This window comes from Stegostoma tigrinum, chromosome 41 (genome assembly GCF_030684315.1).
Source record: "Stegostoma tigrinum isolate sSteTig4 chromosome 41, sSteTig4.hap1, whole genome shotgun sequence".
Taxonomy (NCBI): domain Eukaryota; kingdom Metazoa; phylum Chordata; class Chondrichthyes; order Orectolobiformes; family Stegostomatidae; genus Stegostoma; species Stegostoma tigrinum.
In genome coordinates, this window is record NC_081394.1 from 7,916,129 (window position 1) to 7,934,723 (window position 18,595).

Sequence of the window (18,595 nt, forward strand, 5' to 3'; positions counted from 1 at the left end):
CTCCGAGGCTGCAGGGTGATTTGGACAGACTGGCTGAGTGGGCACATACTTGGCAAATACAGTGTAATGTGGATAAGTGTGAGGTTATCCTGTTTGGTGTCAAAAAACAGGACGGCAGCTTATCAGCTGAATGGCACCAGTTTGGGAAAGGGTAGGGGATAACAAGACCTGGGTGTCATAGTGGAACAACTCCTGAAGGTTGGCGTGCAAGCAGTGAGGAAAGCTAATGGCATGCTGGCCTTCACAGTGAGGGGATTTGAGTATTGGAGGAGGGATGTCATAAGGCAGCTATGCATGGCCTTGGTGAGGGCACATTCTGAGTATTGTGTGCAGTTTTGTTCTCCCAGTCTGGTGAAGGACATTCTTGCTCTCAAGGGAGTCTTGTGATGGTTCACCAGATTGCCGGGATGGCAGGTCTGACATATGAAGAATCATTGGATCAACTGGGCTCGGACTCACTAGAATTTAGAAGAATGAGGGGAATGTCATGGAAACATGTAAAATCCTGATGGGACTGCACAGGCTAGAAAGAATGTTCTCAACATTGGGGAAGTCTAGAACGAGGAGAATGTCATGGAAACATGTAAAATCCTGATGGGACTGCACAGGCTAGAAAGAATGTTCTCAACATTGGGGAAGTCTAGAATGAGGGGAATGTCATGGAAACATGTAAAATCCTGATGGGACTGCACAGGCCAGAAAGAATGTTCTCAACATTGGGGAAGTCTAGAACGAGGAGAATGTCATGGAAACATGTAAAATCCTGATGGGACTGCACAGGCTAGAAAGAATGTTCTCAACATTGGGGAAGTCTAGAACGAGGGGAATGTCATGGAAACATGTAAAATCCTGATGGGACTGCACAGGCTAGAAAGAATGTTCTCAACATTGGGGAAGTCTAGAATGAGGGGAATGTCATGGAAACATGTAAAATCCTGATTGGACTGCACAGGCCAGAAAGAATGTTCTCAACATTGGGGAAGTCTAGAACGAGGAGAATGTCATGGAAACATGTAAAATCCTGATGGGACTGCACAGGCTAGAAAGAATGTTCTCAACATTGGGGAAGTCTAGAACGAGGGGAATGTCATGGAAACATGTAAAATCCTGATGGGACTGCACAGGCTAGAAAGAATGTTCTCAACATTGGGGAAGTCTAGAACGAGGGGAATGTCATGGAAACATGTAAAATCCTGATGGGACTGCACAGGCTAAAAAGAATGTTCTCAACATTGGGGAAGTCTAGAACGAAGGGAATGTCATGGAAACATGTAAAATCCTGATGGGACTGCACAGGCTAAAAAGAATGTTCTCAACATTGGGGAAGTCTAGAACGAGGGCTCACAGTCTAGGAGTAAGGGGTAAGCCATTCAGGACTGAAATGAAGAAGAATTTCTTCACTTAAAGTTGTTTATCTGTGGAATTCTCTCCCACAGGAAGCTGCGAGGCCCATTTCGTTAGATATATTCAAGAGGCAGCTAGATGAGGCCCTTGCTGCTATGGGGATCAAAGGGTGTGGAGAGAAAACGGGAATTGGAAATTGAAATTGCATGATCGGCTATGATCATATCGAATGTTGGCACAGAAAAACGGGCTGAATGACTGACAGCTACACCGATGTTTTATTTTTTTTATCAGCCTCACACTGTCGGGTGATTGCTGTGGCCAATTAGGCTTCTTCTGCCTTTGCATGGGGATGTTTGTCATGGTTAGACTGGCTTTATAGACCTCACTCTGTGTGTACATTCATTCAATCAACAAAATTGTGCTCTTGAGATACGTGTGATAGAGAGAGAGGTGATCATTTTGTGTTCGGGATTGTAAATATTCTCTCAGCGACTTGTTCAGGAATGTTGTTACACACTTCTGGAGGAGTGAGATCAAGTCGGTGACTTTGTTGTGTTCACATGAAGCTTGGGCCACAATCGAGATAAAAAGGGCGGATGTGAGATGAACCAGAAACTGATAACCGTGTTCCTGCTCCACAGAGAAAGAAAAGGAGGCAGGTTACCGAGCGGCAGAACAGAGCAGATCGCCTGCTGGTCACTTCTGGAGGCAGTTTGTTGTTGTCTTTCTCCTCTTCTGTGAATGTTATGCCAGTAAAGGGTATTATTGATGGTCTTGAAGGTCTCCTCTAATTTGTTTTGTTTCGTGATGACAAAGGTGTCATCCACGTAGTGGACCCCAAGTTTGGGTTGGATGATTGGCAGAGCTGTTTGTTCGAGTCTCTGCATTACTGCCTCTGCTAAGAACCCTGATATTGAACAGCAGAAGAAAATCACCTACACAGCGTATTCAAAAAGAAGCAAGTTAAGCCGAAAGTCCACTTGGGTCATGCCGGATTAATGGTCGAGATTATTGACGATTCCAAACAGCAGCGTCTGTCTCTGGCTGTGTCCACGGTTTGATCTTAATGCAGTGTTGGTGTCCAGAATTCTGCTGATTGAGACAAGGAGAAACCACTTCCCGGAGACGGTTGTGAATCTGTGGAACTCACTGACCCACAGTACTCTGGAGGCAGAATCAATCAAGAGATTCTAGAAAGGAAGAGATATGTTTCTGATGAAAAGCAGGATAAAGGTCTGTGGGGAGCAGGCAGGAGAGTGGAGTTGAGATCAGGATAAGATCAGCCATGATCATATTAAATGGCAGAGTGGGCTCAAAGGTCTGTATTTCCAAATCCCGCTCCTAATTGCCATATTCCTCTATTGCCAGAGCTGCTGAGATTTTCCAGCACTTTGTGTTTTTATTCCTGTTTGCACATTCCTTCCATCAACAAAATTGTGCTCCTGAGTTATGTTTCAGAAAGAGATAGGGGTAGGATTTAAACCCAAGACTCCTGGTTCGAAGGTATGGACACTGCTGCTACAAAACAACACCCGACATGTTAAGTATTCCATGGGAAATATCGTCAAGAAGTAAATCAAGAAATAAATCAATTCACAATTCCGACGCAATGTGAGATTGTGGTGGTCTGGGAGAGACAGGCAGAGAATTCAAATATTATTCCAGTGCATCCTCCGCGAGTCAATGAACTCTGTTGACATATTTATAACTGAATTGTAATTTTAATGTATGAAAAACGCAAACAATCTGCTCCACATTTTGTGCATTTATCATGCAACTATCTCGAACAAGCCAAATATGTGTCAAACATGAGCAGAGCTGTCTGCAAGCAGGAGAACAGTTTCCAGTTCCAGTGAGTGGGACACTTTTTGGGAAAATAAATGCTTGTTTGAAGAGAGAAACAAGGGGTGGGGTGGGTCGGGTAAACGAGAGAAAGCAGCTTTTTCTTTGTTATTTACCGTTTCTTGGCTGTCAGACGCTTTGGGAAACTGCTCAGTAACAGTAAGTGAAAGATTGTCTCTGTCCCAGAGAGCCAAAGGGCTGCTCTCTCATTAGGGAGAGAGACTGTTAAACAGGCAGAAAAAGCAGACACAGGTAGAGAGATAGGAATGAATTGGGACAAGTTTGGGGAGATACAAAAGCAGAGAGATTGATAAAGAAAGAAAGACAGAGACAGATACATAGACAGATAAATAAAAATAAATACAATAAAGAAATAAACAAATAAATTGGATTCTCCAGCATCTGCAGTTCCCATTATCTCTGCAAACAGGACTAAAGCTTCCAGTCGCAGTTCGTGGAACACTTTGGGAAAATAAATGTGCATTTGGGAGAGAGAGAAACAAAGGGCCTGGGGAAGAGAGAGAAAGCAGCTTCATCTTTGTCATTAACACTTACTGGGCTGTCAGACGCATTGGGAAACTGTGCTCAGTAACAGTCAGTGAAAGATTGTCTCTGTCCCAGAGAGCCAAAGGGCTGCTCTCTCATTAGGGAGAGAGACTGTTAAACAGACAGAAAAAGCAGACACAGGTAGAGAGATAGGAATGAATTGGGACAAGTTTGGGGAGATACAAAAGCAGAGAGATTGATAAAGAAAGAAAGACAGAGACAGATACATAGACAGATAAATAAAAATAAATACAATAAAGAAATAAACAAATAAATCGGATTCTCCAGCATCTGCAGTTCCCATTATCTCTGCAAACAGGACTAAAGCTTCCAGTCGCAGTTCGTGGAACACTTTGGGAAAATAAATGTGCATTTGGGAGAGAGAAACAAAGGGCCTGGGGAAGAGAGAGAAAGCAGCTTCATCTTTGTCATTAACACTTACTGGGCTGTCAGACGCATTGGGAAACTGTGCTCAGTAACAGTCAGTGAAAGATTGTCTCTGTCCCAGAGAGCCAAAGGGCTGCTCTCTCATTAGGGAGACGATCGAGCAGTTGCATGCTTCACCTGAGGGTCATCACGCCTCTGGTGAGGGAGTGAGATCAAGTCGGTGACTTCTCTGTGTTCACTTGAGCATGGGCCACAATCGAGATAAAAAGGGCAGATGTGAGATGTCCCGGAACCTGATAACCGTGTTCCTGCTCCACAGAGAAAGAAAGGGAGGCAGGTTACCAAGCGGCAGAACGGAGCAGATCGCCTGCTGGTCAGTGAAAGGACTTTTGACCATGAAGGGGAAATACAGAAAGTGACTTGTCCCAAGCTGGCAGGTTCTCCATTCCAACAGTGAATTCAGTGACTTGGTCCAAGCTGCATCTCTGTGCCCCTCGTCACTTTCACAAGTTGCCCCCTGTTGTAATGGTCACACAATCTGACACTTATTCCGTGGTAAAGATGAGCAAAACAAACCCAGGCGTGGGTGATGCTTGATTTTCCAAACATCCTGATGCAGTCATTTCAGGAATGCCGAATGTGTTTTGTTCTCTTTTGAAAATATTCCAAAACAAGTGGGTGTATTAAAAGGCATTTAATGAGTGGATTGATATCTATTGAATGGTGGAAACAATTGACTTTTCGATTGTGAAATGTTTTCATGGTTTACTGTGTAGAAACTGAAAATGAGGGCCGGAGTCAACAATCTGCTTGCTCAAGCTGACTCTGCTATTTGTTATGAAGTGTGGTTTATTCTCCAACTCGGTCACTGGTCCTACTTTCTCATCGCATACTGTTTGATTCTTGTAGTTCTGTTGTGTCTATCTTTGTCTTTCTTGAAAGTCTGAACAGCTTTCTTTTGCAGACAATTCCACAGGCTCACCACTATCAGGATGAAGACGTTTCTCCCCATCTCATGCCTAAATGGCCGATCCTCATATCCTGGGACTGTGACTCATACCGCCCACCCACCCCCACCCAGTTTCTAAACTCTTCTGTTATTGGAAACATCCGTCTGGTGTTTGCTCTCCCTAGTCCTATTAGAATTTTATGGATTTATGTGATGTTCAGTCACCCCCATCCACCTCCACCAACCATTCCTTCAAAACCCAGTTCATGTGATCCGACCTGATCCAGACTCAATTTACAAGTCAATCCTACAATCCCAGTAATTGGCCTGATACACTCTCCTTGCACTCCCTACATCACCAGAACATCCTCCGCAAGTAATGAGACCAAACCTGCACACAACACTTTCAGTGTGGTCACACTAAAGCCCGACACAGTTGCAACAAGACATCTCTGCTCCTGTACTTGAATCCTCTCACTGTAAGGGCAAGATCCCCTTTACCTTCTCCATCACCTGCTGCACTTGCATGCTTAATTTGAAAAGGCGTGGAGCTGGATGAACACAGCAGACCAAGTAGCATCTTTGGAGCACAAAGGCTGATGTTTTTGGCCTCGACCTTTCATCAGATGAAGGCCGAAACATCAGCTTTTGTGCTCCTAAGATGCTGCTTGGCCTGCTGTGTTCATCCAGCTCCACACTTTGTTATCTCAGATTCTCCAGCATTTGCAGTTCCTATTACCTCTAATTTGAAAAGGAATTTGCTTTCATGTAAAAATTAAATGCACATATTTTTAGTTTATTAATTTCCTTTCAAATACTTGTTACAGCAAACGTGGGTATAACTATTGTAAAATTGTACTTTAAATTTGTTTGTGAATACCCTTAACCGATACTTAAATTGTTACTGATGTGGACACTCGCTGTGATATCACAAATGAGAGATGTTTATACAAACTTTCCATGTCAGAACACATACTTCAGTCACTGAGCCAGCATGGACAGAGACCATTTGGGCATCATATCAGTCATCAAACATCCATCGATTCTGATCCTACTTGTCGACTTGTAAGCTATGATGTTTCAAATACCCATCTAAATACATTCTTAAGTGCCTTGAAGGTCATCTCTGCAATTAGGTGGAGGCGATAGCCTAGCAGTATTACCACGAGGTCAATGTTAATTATCAGATCTAGATAATCTACCGGGCACCGGGTTTTGAATCCTGTCACGGCAGATGGTGGAATTCGAATTCAATTAATATCTGGAATTAAGAGTTCAATGATGACTGTGAATCAATTGCTGATTGTTTTTTTTTCCTGACAATCTGATTCTGTAACGTCTTTCAGGGAAGGAAGCTGCCATCCTCACCCAGTCTGGCCGACATGTGACTCAGATCCACAGCAATGCGGTTGACTCTGAAATGCGCTCTGGCAAGTAGGGATGGACAATAAATGCTGCCTGGCCAGTGACACACTTGTCCCGTGCATGACAAAGAACAAAAATAAAACCCTTTTGGCAGTGAATTTTGAGAACATAATGACTCAGTTTCATTGGTTCTCTGTGGTAAAGAATTCCACAGATTACCACCCTTTGAGAGAAGAAACTCCAACTCATCTGGGTGTCATAGATGTGACCCCTGATTCTGAGATCATGCTCTCTTGTCCTAGACTCTGCCACAGAGCCTAAACATTTCCACTTTCAAATCTTCTAACGGTCTTATTTGTTTCACTTCACAAAATTCCAATGACTCCAGACCAAACCGAGTCAAGCTCTCCTCATAAGGCTTTCACTCCATCATGAAGGGAGCAATATCATGCCTCATGAATTAACAATGCTGTCCCATAGCACCAGGTTCCCAGATTTGGTTCCAGCCTTAGGTGACAGTGTGAAGTTTGCACATTCTCCCCGGTTTCTGGATGAGTCTCTTTTGGGCTGAGATATTAGGAACTGCTGATGCTGGAGAATCTGAAACAAAAAATGCCCTCGACCCTTTCTCTCGCATTTCCTGCAACTCATTCCTCACACCACCTCTCCGCAATAATAAACGAGAATCCTCCTTGTCCTCACATACCACCACACCAATCTCCAGATCCAAAGCATCATCCTCCAACACTTCTGCCATCTGCAAGCCGACCCCATGACAAAAGACATTTTTCCGCTCCCACACTTATCTGCTTTCCAGAGGGACCACTCTCTCCGTGACTCCCTTGATGCTCCACACTCCCCTCCAGCTCACCACTCCCAGCACTTTCCCTGCAACCGCTGGAAGTTCTACACATGCCCCTACACCTGCCAGCTCACCCCCACCCCAGGCCCTAAGAATACCTTCCACATCAAATAGATGTTCACCTGCACATCTGCTGATGTGGTATAGTGTATCTGCTGTTCCAGATGTAACCTCCTCTACATCAGGGAAACTAAGCAGAGGCCTGAGCACTGTGTTGCGGAACACCTAGACTCGGTTCGCACCAAGCAGCTGCACCTCCCAGTCACAAACCAATTCAACTCCCCCTCCCACTCCTTGGACGACACGTCATCCTGGGCATCCTGCATTGCCACAGTGATGCTATCCAAAGGTTGCAGGAGCAGCAACTCATATTCTGCTTGGGAACCCTGCAGCCTAATCGTCTCAATGTGCACTTCACAAGCTTTAAAATCTCCCCCCGCAACCACCAACTGCATCCCAAAACCAGCTCAGCTCGTCCCTGCCTCCCTAACCTATCCACTGCTCCTTCCTCAAGTCCCATCCCTATCTCCTACCTACTAGCCTCATCCGGCGTCCTTGACCCCCTGTCCATCCTCCATGGACCGACATACACCCTCCCTAACGCCCTACCTATACTCGCCTTTACTGGCTCCAACCCCAACTCCTTGACCTGTCTGTGTCCTCTCGACCTATCTTCTTCTTTATCCATCTGCTATCTGTCTTCCGCCTCTCCCTATTAATTTCAGAATCCCTTTCCCCTCCCCTATTTCTGCAGAATGGCCTAGACCCGAAATGTCAGCTTTCCTGCTCCTCTGGTACTGCTTGGCCTGCTGTGTTCATCCACATTGTCCCCCTGTCGTCTCTTTTGGTCTCTCCAGTTTGCTCCCTCTGTCCATTGATGTGCAAGCTCGGTGTTTTGGCCATGCTGATTGGCCACAGTATCCGGGGATTTGCTGGCTAAGCAGATTAGCCATGGGCAAAAAGCAGGGTGAATGGGGTGGAGAGGAGCTGTGGTTGCATGGGATGTGCTTTGGAGGGCCAGTGCAGACTTGATGGGCCAAGAAGCCTCTTTCCGCACTGCCGAGAATCTGTAATTCTATCAACATATCAATACACACTGTCAGTTTTAAACAACACGCTCTCAGTCAATTTGTGTTGAATCTCCTGCCCATTTTACTGCTAAAAAGATAACATGACATACATCTCTTGTTTTAATTTAGAGATGGATGATAGGCTTCTGATTGCACTGAACAGATCACTCTCCTGTGTTTAGTATTCCCAGGTTCTATCAGCCACAATGACCTGAATGTTCAATAGCATTGGCTTGCCTACAGTATGCAACTTGCCTGCCATAAGAACTCTGAAGGAGAGAACAGATATGGCCAAACCTTGAGGCTTGTCGACAAATCCAACAATTTAGCACTGACTGACACGTGCCTGGAGTCAGTTCAGACCAAATTATCAAACGACATTTCATAATTTAATGCACATTAGAAAGAACACCAAACGCCAGCAGCTGATAAGCCTTTGCTATCAGAAATAGCAAATAGACTGTAAAAGCTGGAAGCGCAGGTCCTTACTTGCAACCCTCAAAATAATGAAGAACTATTTCTATGGACATTTGCAATGCACAGGCACACAAGGCTTTGGATAAAATGCTGAAAAATAGGATTAGCGTATTGCGATGCCAGGTCCATTCTGTGCTGTAGACATCTACAACTCAATAAGTGTGAGAACATTGACAACAAGGACACAAAGAGTGAGTGATTTTTCGAGGCTGATAGCTCCACTACCTTTCAGTGTCACCTTTTAGTGATTCAATGAAGTTCACCTGAAAGATACTTGAATTTTTATCCACATTCATTCTCGGGATGTGGACGTAGTGTTTGATAGGAGGTCAACCAGATGGGCCCTAAAGAATATGAGTTCCTTGATTGGGGCTGTTAATCTGGTCCAATCAGGGTGCAATAGCTGGCAGATAAAGCAGGAATGTCAGAGGTTTTGTTCAGTCTGAGAGGTGGCTCTGAGGGGGCTGGATCTGTCTCAAGTACGGTGCATAAGTCAAAGGGGCACCTTGGTGATGGGATTCCAACCTCTGTGGAGTTATTTGTAATGACGAAAGAAAAACTAAGCTCTTGAAGAAATTCACTTGCAACAGTTGCCTTTGTGTTGGGGTAAGCATGTTTGGCGTCGTGCCATTTTTTGGGATGCATGACCTGTTTAATCCTGCTGTCGAAAACCATTCCCAGAATTTTGAAAGAGTTCCTTATTCTTTCCTGGCAAATGGAACTAGGGCCGATGTAAACCAATGAGATTTTCTCCTGGTAGCTTTATCAGTTATGAGAATTCTGACTGTGCCTGAGACACAGAAATATAACCATTCAATTTTTATGGATTTAGTTCAGGAAATGTTACAAGCACAAGCTACCTCTAATTCTGAGACGCTATCATTTTCACTTGGCAATGCGAGCACAAATGGAATCCATATTGGAATTTTGAATCGGTGAAAGTGACTGGCGGAGGCATGTGGCATTGGATTGTACCTGAATGAAATGCTGAGTGACCGCTTTGGTATGTGGGATTAATGATGTAACCGTGCAAAAGTGCCCTGAGTCCCAGCTGGACTTCCACAGGCACTGCAAATGGCTGTATCATTGGAAAATGTGGCAAGTGGTGCAGATGAGTTGCTGGGTATTCCAATGGAAGTGGACACCCTCGCAAGTCAGACTAAGCTTGGGGACCACCAGTTCAGTGAAGGCAATTGCATAGCTCACTCAGGACGTATCCTGAATAGAGGTACTGCCGGGTACCCCACAACAAACTGGTGGTGATTGTTAGACCAAAGTGCAGTCACAGCCAGAACTGAAACTGTGTGGACTCTCACAGTAAAGTACCCCAGTCTATGATGGCAAACAAGAGTGGCTGTACCGAGCAAGGGCTGCTGCTAAATACTGGCTGAACTCCTCCATGGCTATCTTTGCGTATCCAAAATTAAGATGATGACACAAAGTTATGTCTGGTGTCCGGGACTGGAGGCAGGCAAGGACAAACATTACCGTCTGTGACTCCCAAATTAAACTGCGTAGGTCCTTTCAGGTACAAAGGGTTCTTAGTCATTGTTGATGGCTGTTCAAAGACGCAGGACGTGCATGGAGCTGATTTGTCAAACACAGGCATGATGATATTAAAAACTGTTTGCATTTGTGACAATACATGGATTCCTGGAAGTGTTTGTCACAGACAACAGGCCATTGTTTAACTACAGGGAATTTGAGTATTTCCTGAAGACAGATGTTATTCAACATATAAGGACAGCTCCATACCACCCATCATTCAATGGTCTGGCGGAAAGAGCAATCCAAATTTTGAAGGCAGGCTTATCAAACATCCGATAGCTTCACTAGATGCCAAACTGTCCTGGTTCCTGAATGATTATTGGACCACCCCTCATACGACAAAAGGGATAGCTCCAGCAGAGTTGCTTATGGGGAGAAGACTCTTCATCAGGTTAAATCTGATCTTCTCGGATGTGGATAGTGGGGAGGGTGAAACAGCATCAGGAATGCCAGTGATGGACACAAGGCTCTGTGAGGAGTGTGAGGCAGTTTACTTCAGGGAATGGAGTTTGTTGTAGACATGGTGGACATGAGGCCAGGGCCAGCCATGTGTAAATGTCAGCTTGGTGCATTGGTCCCAACAAGCAGGAGGGCTAAATGGAAGCTGCAAACAAGCAAACGGTGCAGGGGCAAAACATTCCCACCACCACAACAGCCTTTCCAACTCTTCCAGAATCCGTGGGTTCTCCCTTTCACAGAGGCACACAGCTCAGAAGCAGATCCTTTTCTTCAATCATTTTTTGTCGACCATATTCCTAGTCTGAACAAATCTCACTCACTTACTTCTGGCCCTTATCCCTCGAAACATTTCCTATTCATGTACTTATACAAATATCTTCTAAACATTGTAAATGTACGTGCATTGACCCATTCCTCTGGAACTTGAACATTGCTCAGTTTAAAGAATTTGCACTTCTTGTCTTTTTTGAAAATTTCTCTACTCAGACCATAATAGTGTGTGCTCTAGGCTTGAAATCCAACATCCAAAGGGAAAGACACCTGCCATCAAATCTAACCATACGCTTCATTATTTTAAAAACTTCTGTAAGGTTGCCTATCAATTTCCCATGCTCCAGTGGGAAAAAAGTGCCCATCTATCCTTGGAATAGTGTGTTCAGTTCTGGTGTCTTAGTTGAAGAAAGATGTGGAAGCTTCAGAGAGGGTGCAGGGGAGATTTAGTCGGATGTTGCCTGGACCGGAGGGCAGCTCTTATCAGGAAAGCTTGAAGAGCTGGGGCTATTTTCACTGGAGTGAAGAAGAACGAGATGTGGCTTGACAGAGGTGTACAAGATGATGAGGGATATAGTTAGAGTGGATAGTCAGAGACATTTTCCCCGGGCGGAAATGACTATTAAGAGGGGGCACAATGTTAAGGTGATTGGAGGAAGGTATAGGGGAGATTTCAGAGGTAGGTTCTTCACACCGAGAGTGATGGGTGTGTGGAATGTGCTGCTGGCAGTGGTAGTAGAGTCAGATACACTGGAGGCTTTTAAGAGACTCTGAGATAGACAATGGAGAACAGTAAAATGTAGGGTATGCAGGGTATATTGCTCTTAGGAGGATAATAGGTCAGCACAGCATCGTGGGCTGAAGGGCCTGTACTATATTGTACTATGCTAGGTTCTAGGTACGATCCAGCTTTTCTTTAAAGATCAAGCCGTGAAGACACCTCGGAATCTGAGTTGGAACGTGAGCTGTTCCGGGCACAAGAGGCCAGCAAACTGTGTGTTACACATCACCCACATCAGGGGCAGAGTTGGAGGAACCTGACCCGGTGCAAATATATCCTAGGAGGAACTAGATAACTAAAACCGGCCAAAGTCCTTGGACCCAGAAAGGGATAGATTCAGTGATTGGGATGATGTTGGACAGGTGGACCTGACAGAATATGAGTTCCCTGAATGGGGCCGTAAATCTGCTCCAATCAGGGAGCCCCAGCTGACAGAATGGGAGAATCGTCCATCCTGTTGGCTCTGAGAGGGCTAGATCAGTGTCAAGGACTCTCCACATGAAGAAAGAAGTACCTTTAAAGAAGGAAGCACCTCTAAAGACATGAACTAGAGAAGACATTGTAAAGTAATTTACAACTGCAGAAGGAAATACAGACAGCAACTTATAATTGTAAAGTAATTTACAACTGCAGAAGGAAGGACAGACATCAACTTCTAAAGACATTAGCTTACTGAAGGAAGTAGGAAAGAGGTCAATGACACAAAGGACTTTCAAATCAAACTTCACACAGTCAAGGTGAAACCTCCGCTGAAACAAATCCCGTCCCGATAACAATGGAAGTGCTAGCTATCACCCACTTCGCCAGGCACCGGGAACAGGTGAACGAACTGTGTGCACGACTTGAGGGGGGAGGTTGGTGCACACAACAGATGCATATAACCTTTCAAACTGTTTGTAATAACTGAGAAGGTGAGGCCCCTTTGAGGCCCCTGATTCACCCAAAAGCTTTTGTTAATAAAACTGTGCCTGAATCACTGCGGAATCGTGCTTGGTAATATTTTACCGACAACACCATGTGTACATAAATGGTTACTTGGTGACAGGATACCACCCCTCATGGAGTTATTTCTGTGGGCGTGAAGAGGCATTTATTATTCATCCATAATTGTGCAGAAGGCAATTTGGAGTCAAACACTTTGCTGTGGGACTGGAGTCACATCGAGCCCAGACTAGGTAAGGCCCGCAGATTTTCTTCCCTAAAAAGGGCTTGAATGAACCCAAAGGCATTTTTCAATAAACATCATGAGATACTTGGAACCAGATTTTATTATTTGAATTCACATTACACCATTTGCTTCAGTGGGATTTGAATTCAAGATGCCAGCATGTTACCTGTTTTTTTCTGATTAATAGCCTAGCAACAATATCTCTCGGTCAGCACTTCCCTGCAGGTGTCTTGCATTTGCCACAAATCTCACAGTCCTATCCTTTTTCACCTGTGGTACAATTGTTTGATAGTGAATATCACATCACACTTGTTGACGATGTGGCGACTAAGAGGGCTCAGCATTTCCAAGGAGAAAGTGTTGATCAATCGTGAGGCTCTTATTTGGCCATTTTCACACTTCCATGAGACACCAATCAGCAATGCTACAAACTGAAAAGCCCATGAAGTGATTTTGAAAAGATGACTTTTCAGACTTTTATCAAGCGTTCACTTGCACAGTCGCAGCGTTGAATTAAACTTTAGGTGCACTGTCTCCTGTTGTTACAGGCAATCTGTTATACATTCCACTTATAATAAACAAATTCTCATTGGGACACGAGAAGCAGGCTCACTGGACCCAATGGCCTCCTTTGTACGGTATTTAATTCAGTCATAAACTGGCATGTTCTATTATCCGAATACCTGACATTCAAAACTCCAATTTTCCCTAATGTTAGGATGTTCAAAATACAGCCTACGTACATATTAGCTGCAGAGAGCAATTATTCTCAGTCATAAATCTTCACCATTAAACTGCCAAAAGTTGAAGTATGTCGGAGATGTGAGGAGATTATCAGAATGAATAATTATTCTGGCGTGCACATTATCAACATTCTGCAGAGAAACCGCGCACTTTTGCTGTCGTGATCTTGTTTTGAGCGAGTGAGGATGAGGTTTTCGTGAGCGTGGACTCACTTCAGACCACATTGTTGAGTATATTTTGCTCATAAGTAGCATCAGTGAGCTATCTTATGAAACAGTGAGAGTAAAATAAATTAATTCAGCATTGGTATCGCAGGATTCACAACACAGAGAAATGAAAATATTCCGTAACCATCACAATTGCTGAATTGTTCCAAAGTAGGCTGTGTGTACAATACGTATCAAACTTGTATGCTAAAAAGAAATTAATGATTTATGATGAATACGGTAACATTAAGAGGAAGGTTAAACAACCAGTTTCTCAAGGGAATTCAAGAAGTCAACAAAATTGGAATGGAACTAAGTTCGGAACAGGGAGTAGAAAAGTTATGAGGGAGACCAAAAGCTTAGAAGGGGAATGTCTACCATTGAGTGTCCTCTGAATGGGGAATGATGGCAAAAAAACCATGTTAAGTCCACTCTTCATGCATACACATAGCGTTCACAACAAAACCCAAGTGCACCAGATGGAGGCAGAGCTTTGGATGTGATCTACATGGATTTCAGTCAAGCATTCAACAAGGTTCCTCATGTTGGGGTAGTTAGGAAGTTTAAATCACGTGGAATATAGGGAGAAGGAGTCATTTTGATCCTGACTTGGCTGGAAAGTAAGAGCCATAGAATGTTGCTGGAGGGTTGCATTTCAGACTGGAGGCCCGTGACTGGCAGTGTGTCACAAGGATTGGCTCTGTGTCTACTGCTTTATTTCATTTACATCAATTATTTGGAAGTGAGCATACAAGGTATGGTTGGTAAGGTTGCAGAAGACACCAAAGATGGAGGTGTAGTCGACAGTGAAGAAGGTTACCTCAGAGTTTAGGAGGTCCTTAATCCGAAGGGTTGAGATGTGGCAGATGGACTTTAATTTAGATAGATGTGAGGTGCTGCATTTTTGAAAGGTAATTCAGGGCAGGACTCACACACTCAATGGTAAGGTACTGGGGAATGTTGTTGAGCCAAGAAATCTTGGAGTGCATGTTCACAGTTCCTTGAAAGTGGAGTTGCAGGTAGACGGGATAGAGAAGAATGTATTTGGTATTCCAGCTTTTATTGATCAGTATGTTGACTATGGGAGTTGAATTGTCATTTTGCAGCTTTACAGGCTATTGGCGAGGCCACTTTTGGAATATTGCATTCAACTCTGATCTCCCTGCTCCAGGGAGAATGTTGTAAAACTTGAAAAGGTTCAGAAAAGATCTAGAAGGATGTTGCCAGGCTTGGAGTGTTTGAGCTACACGCAGAGGCTGAATACATCTCAGAGGATGGTAGATTGGCTCCAAATCAATGTGTTTGTTGATGGAGTTCCGGTTGGAATGCCATGCTTCTAGGAATTCTCATGTGTGTCTCTGTTTGGCTTGACCTAGGATGGATGTGTTGTCCCAATCAAAGTGGTGTCCTTCCTCATCTGTATGTAAGGATACGAGTGATATTGGATCATGTCGTTTTGTGGCTAGTTGATGTTCATGTATCCTGGTGGCTAGCTTTCTGCCAGTTTGTCCAATGTAGTGTTTGTCACAGTTCTTGCAAGGTATTTTGTAGATGACGTTCGTTTTATTTGTTGTCTGTATACGGTCTTTTAAGTTCATTAGCTGCTGTGTTGGTGGGTTTGTGGGCTACCCTGATTCCAAGAGGTCCGAGTAGTCTGGCAGTCAAACAAACAGACAAAACGGGCTCAGAAACCATAACCATTCTCCCCAACATCAAAGACATTTCCACAATGACTGCCAGACTACTCGGACCTCTTAGAATCAGGGTAGCCCACAAACCCACCAACACACTAAAACAGCAGCTAATGAACTTAAAAGACCCTATACAGACCACAAATAAAATGAACGTCATCTACAAAATACCTTGCAAGAACTGTGACAGACACTACATTGGACAAACTGGCAGAAAGCTAGCGACCAGGATACATGAACATCAACTAGCCACAAAACGACATGACCCACTATCACTCGTATCCTTACATACGGATGAGGAAGGACACCACTTTGATTGGGACAACACATCCATCCTAGGACAAGCCAAACAGAGACACACATGTGAATTCCTAGAAGCATGGCATTCCAACCGGAACTCCATCAACAAACACATTGATTTGGTGCCAATCTACCATCCCCTGAGAAAACGAACAGGTAATGACATCACCAACCCAAGGAAACCTAACCAGATAAATGGAAAGCGGGATATAACACCAGCGCTTCGTCGGAGGCTCACTGATGGTGTTACCTAGAATGGTGACGAAACGTCTGAAAGCGAACCTTCCAGCTCAGCGAGCAAACTCACATCCAGAACCTCAACCTGAGCTACAAATCTTCTCAAAACTCGCTAGAGGCTGAATAGTCTGGGGCTATTTTTGCTCGAGTGTTGGAAGATGACTAGCGACTTTATAAAAGTTTGTAAAATTATAAGGGGCATGGACAGGCTGAAATGCCAAGGTGTTTTCCCCAGGTTTGCACAAGTGACATCAGACTGAAAACTTCGAATCCATTTTGTTCCCTTCACAGATGCTGCCAGACCTGCTGAGCTTTTGCAGCAACTTCTACTTTTGGTTACTTTTCCCAGTGTGGGGGAGTTCAAAACTAGAAGGCAATGGTTCAAGGTGACTGGGGAAAGGTTTAAAAGGGAAGAAAGGGGTAATTTTTGCATACAGACGGTAGTGCATGTCGGGAATGAGCTCCCAGAGGAACTGCTGGGGGCTGCTATTTGATAGGCATCTGTATGGGTTGATGAACAGGAAGGGTTTCGATTAATTTAGGATATCTGGTCAGCATGGATGCGTTGGGCTGAAAGGTTTGTTTTCATGCTGAAAAACCCGATGATTCTTGAGTGTAAATATAAGCAGTTATGTTGTAATTGGCATTACAAAAACATGACTGCGTGGTGACCAGGATTGGGTACTGAACCTTCCAGGATATTTGATATTTTGGATGGATACAGAACAGGGAAAAGTGCTGATAATACAAGATGGGTTCAGTGCCTTGATAAGAATGATATCAGAATGGAAGAACAATGAACTGTATTTGTTTGGATAGATCTGAGAAACAGCACGAAGAATCAGATGTTGAAGCAATTTAAAAGCCACAAAACAATACTGGTAGTGTGGTGCCTAGTATAAATCTGGAGATGGGAGAACCGTGTAGCATTAGCAATGCAGTGATCATGAGTGATTTCAATCTGCACATTGAGTATGGAAACCAGCTGAGCTCTGAAGCTGTGAAGAATGAGGTTCGGGATGACGAACATAGTGAGGAGTAAGAGAGAGGACAAGCTATAACAAGCTATAACAGATCTAGTATTATGGAATGAAAAGGAACTAATTGAAAATCAAGTTGTATGAAGAAATTTTCTCTATGAATGGCCACAATTTTGTAAATTTTTAAACTGATGTATTTGAACCTGAAGCAGGGTGTTAAATTTAAACATGTTTAATTATGAAGGCATGAAGCATAACTTGGCCGAGTGCAGAAGGCCAATGGATGAATATCTAGATGTTTTTAAACCATGGGATGCAGTGATAAGGTGAATAGCCAAAATATTTTCACCAGGGCAGAGAAGTCCAAAACTACAGGACATGGATTTAAAGTGAGAGGGCAAAGATTTCAAAGGGACCTGAGGGGCAGGTTTTTCACACAGACGCTGGTGCGATCGTGGAACAAGTTGCCTGAGGAATCGGTCGAGGCAGATTATTTAAAAAAATACAAATGAAAGTCTATTTTTCTAATGAATTGCCAGATGATTACTGAAGTTTAATTTCACTCATTGTCATGGTGGGATGTGAACTCACAACTGCCGATCATTAACATTGGGTATACAAACTGGATTACAAATCCAGTGATTACCATTGGACCACAGCCTCCGTTGACATCCTGTCAAAAATTGCCTCAAAGGTGCCAAATAATCCTTCTTAAAAAATGGGTGCAGAATTTAGAGATAAGATTCTGTGACACGATTAAAGCAATTAATGTGGGTAAATTACTATATTGCTTTTCATTTGGCTACTTTTTAAGAACTCACAGTCTAACGCTGCAACAATGATTTGAGTGGAATTGTATTTCACAGCTAAAATGAGACTCCTCAAGGAAGCAAGTTAAGCCTAAAGCCCACTTGGCTATTGCCCGATTAATGGTGCAGATTATCGACGATTCCAAACAACAGCGTCTGTCTCTGGGTGTGTCCAGGTTTTGATCCTAATGCAATGTTGGTGTCCAGAATTCTGCTGATTGAGACAAGGAGAAACCACTTCCCTGAGAGGCTTGTGAATCTGTGCAGCTCACTGCCCCAGAGTGCACTGGAGACTGAATCAATCGAGAGATTCTGGAAAGGAACAGAGATGTTTCTGATGAAAAGCAGGATAACAGGCTATGGGGAGCAGGTATGAGAGTGGAGTTGAGATCAGGGTAAGATCAGCCATGATCATGGTAAATGGCAGAGTGGGCTCAAACGGCTGAATTTCCAAATCCCGCTCCTAATTGCCATATTCCCCTATTGCCAGAGCTGCTGAGATTTTCCAGCACTTTGTGTTTTTATTCCTGTTTGCACATTCCTTCATTCAACAAAAT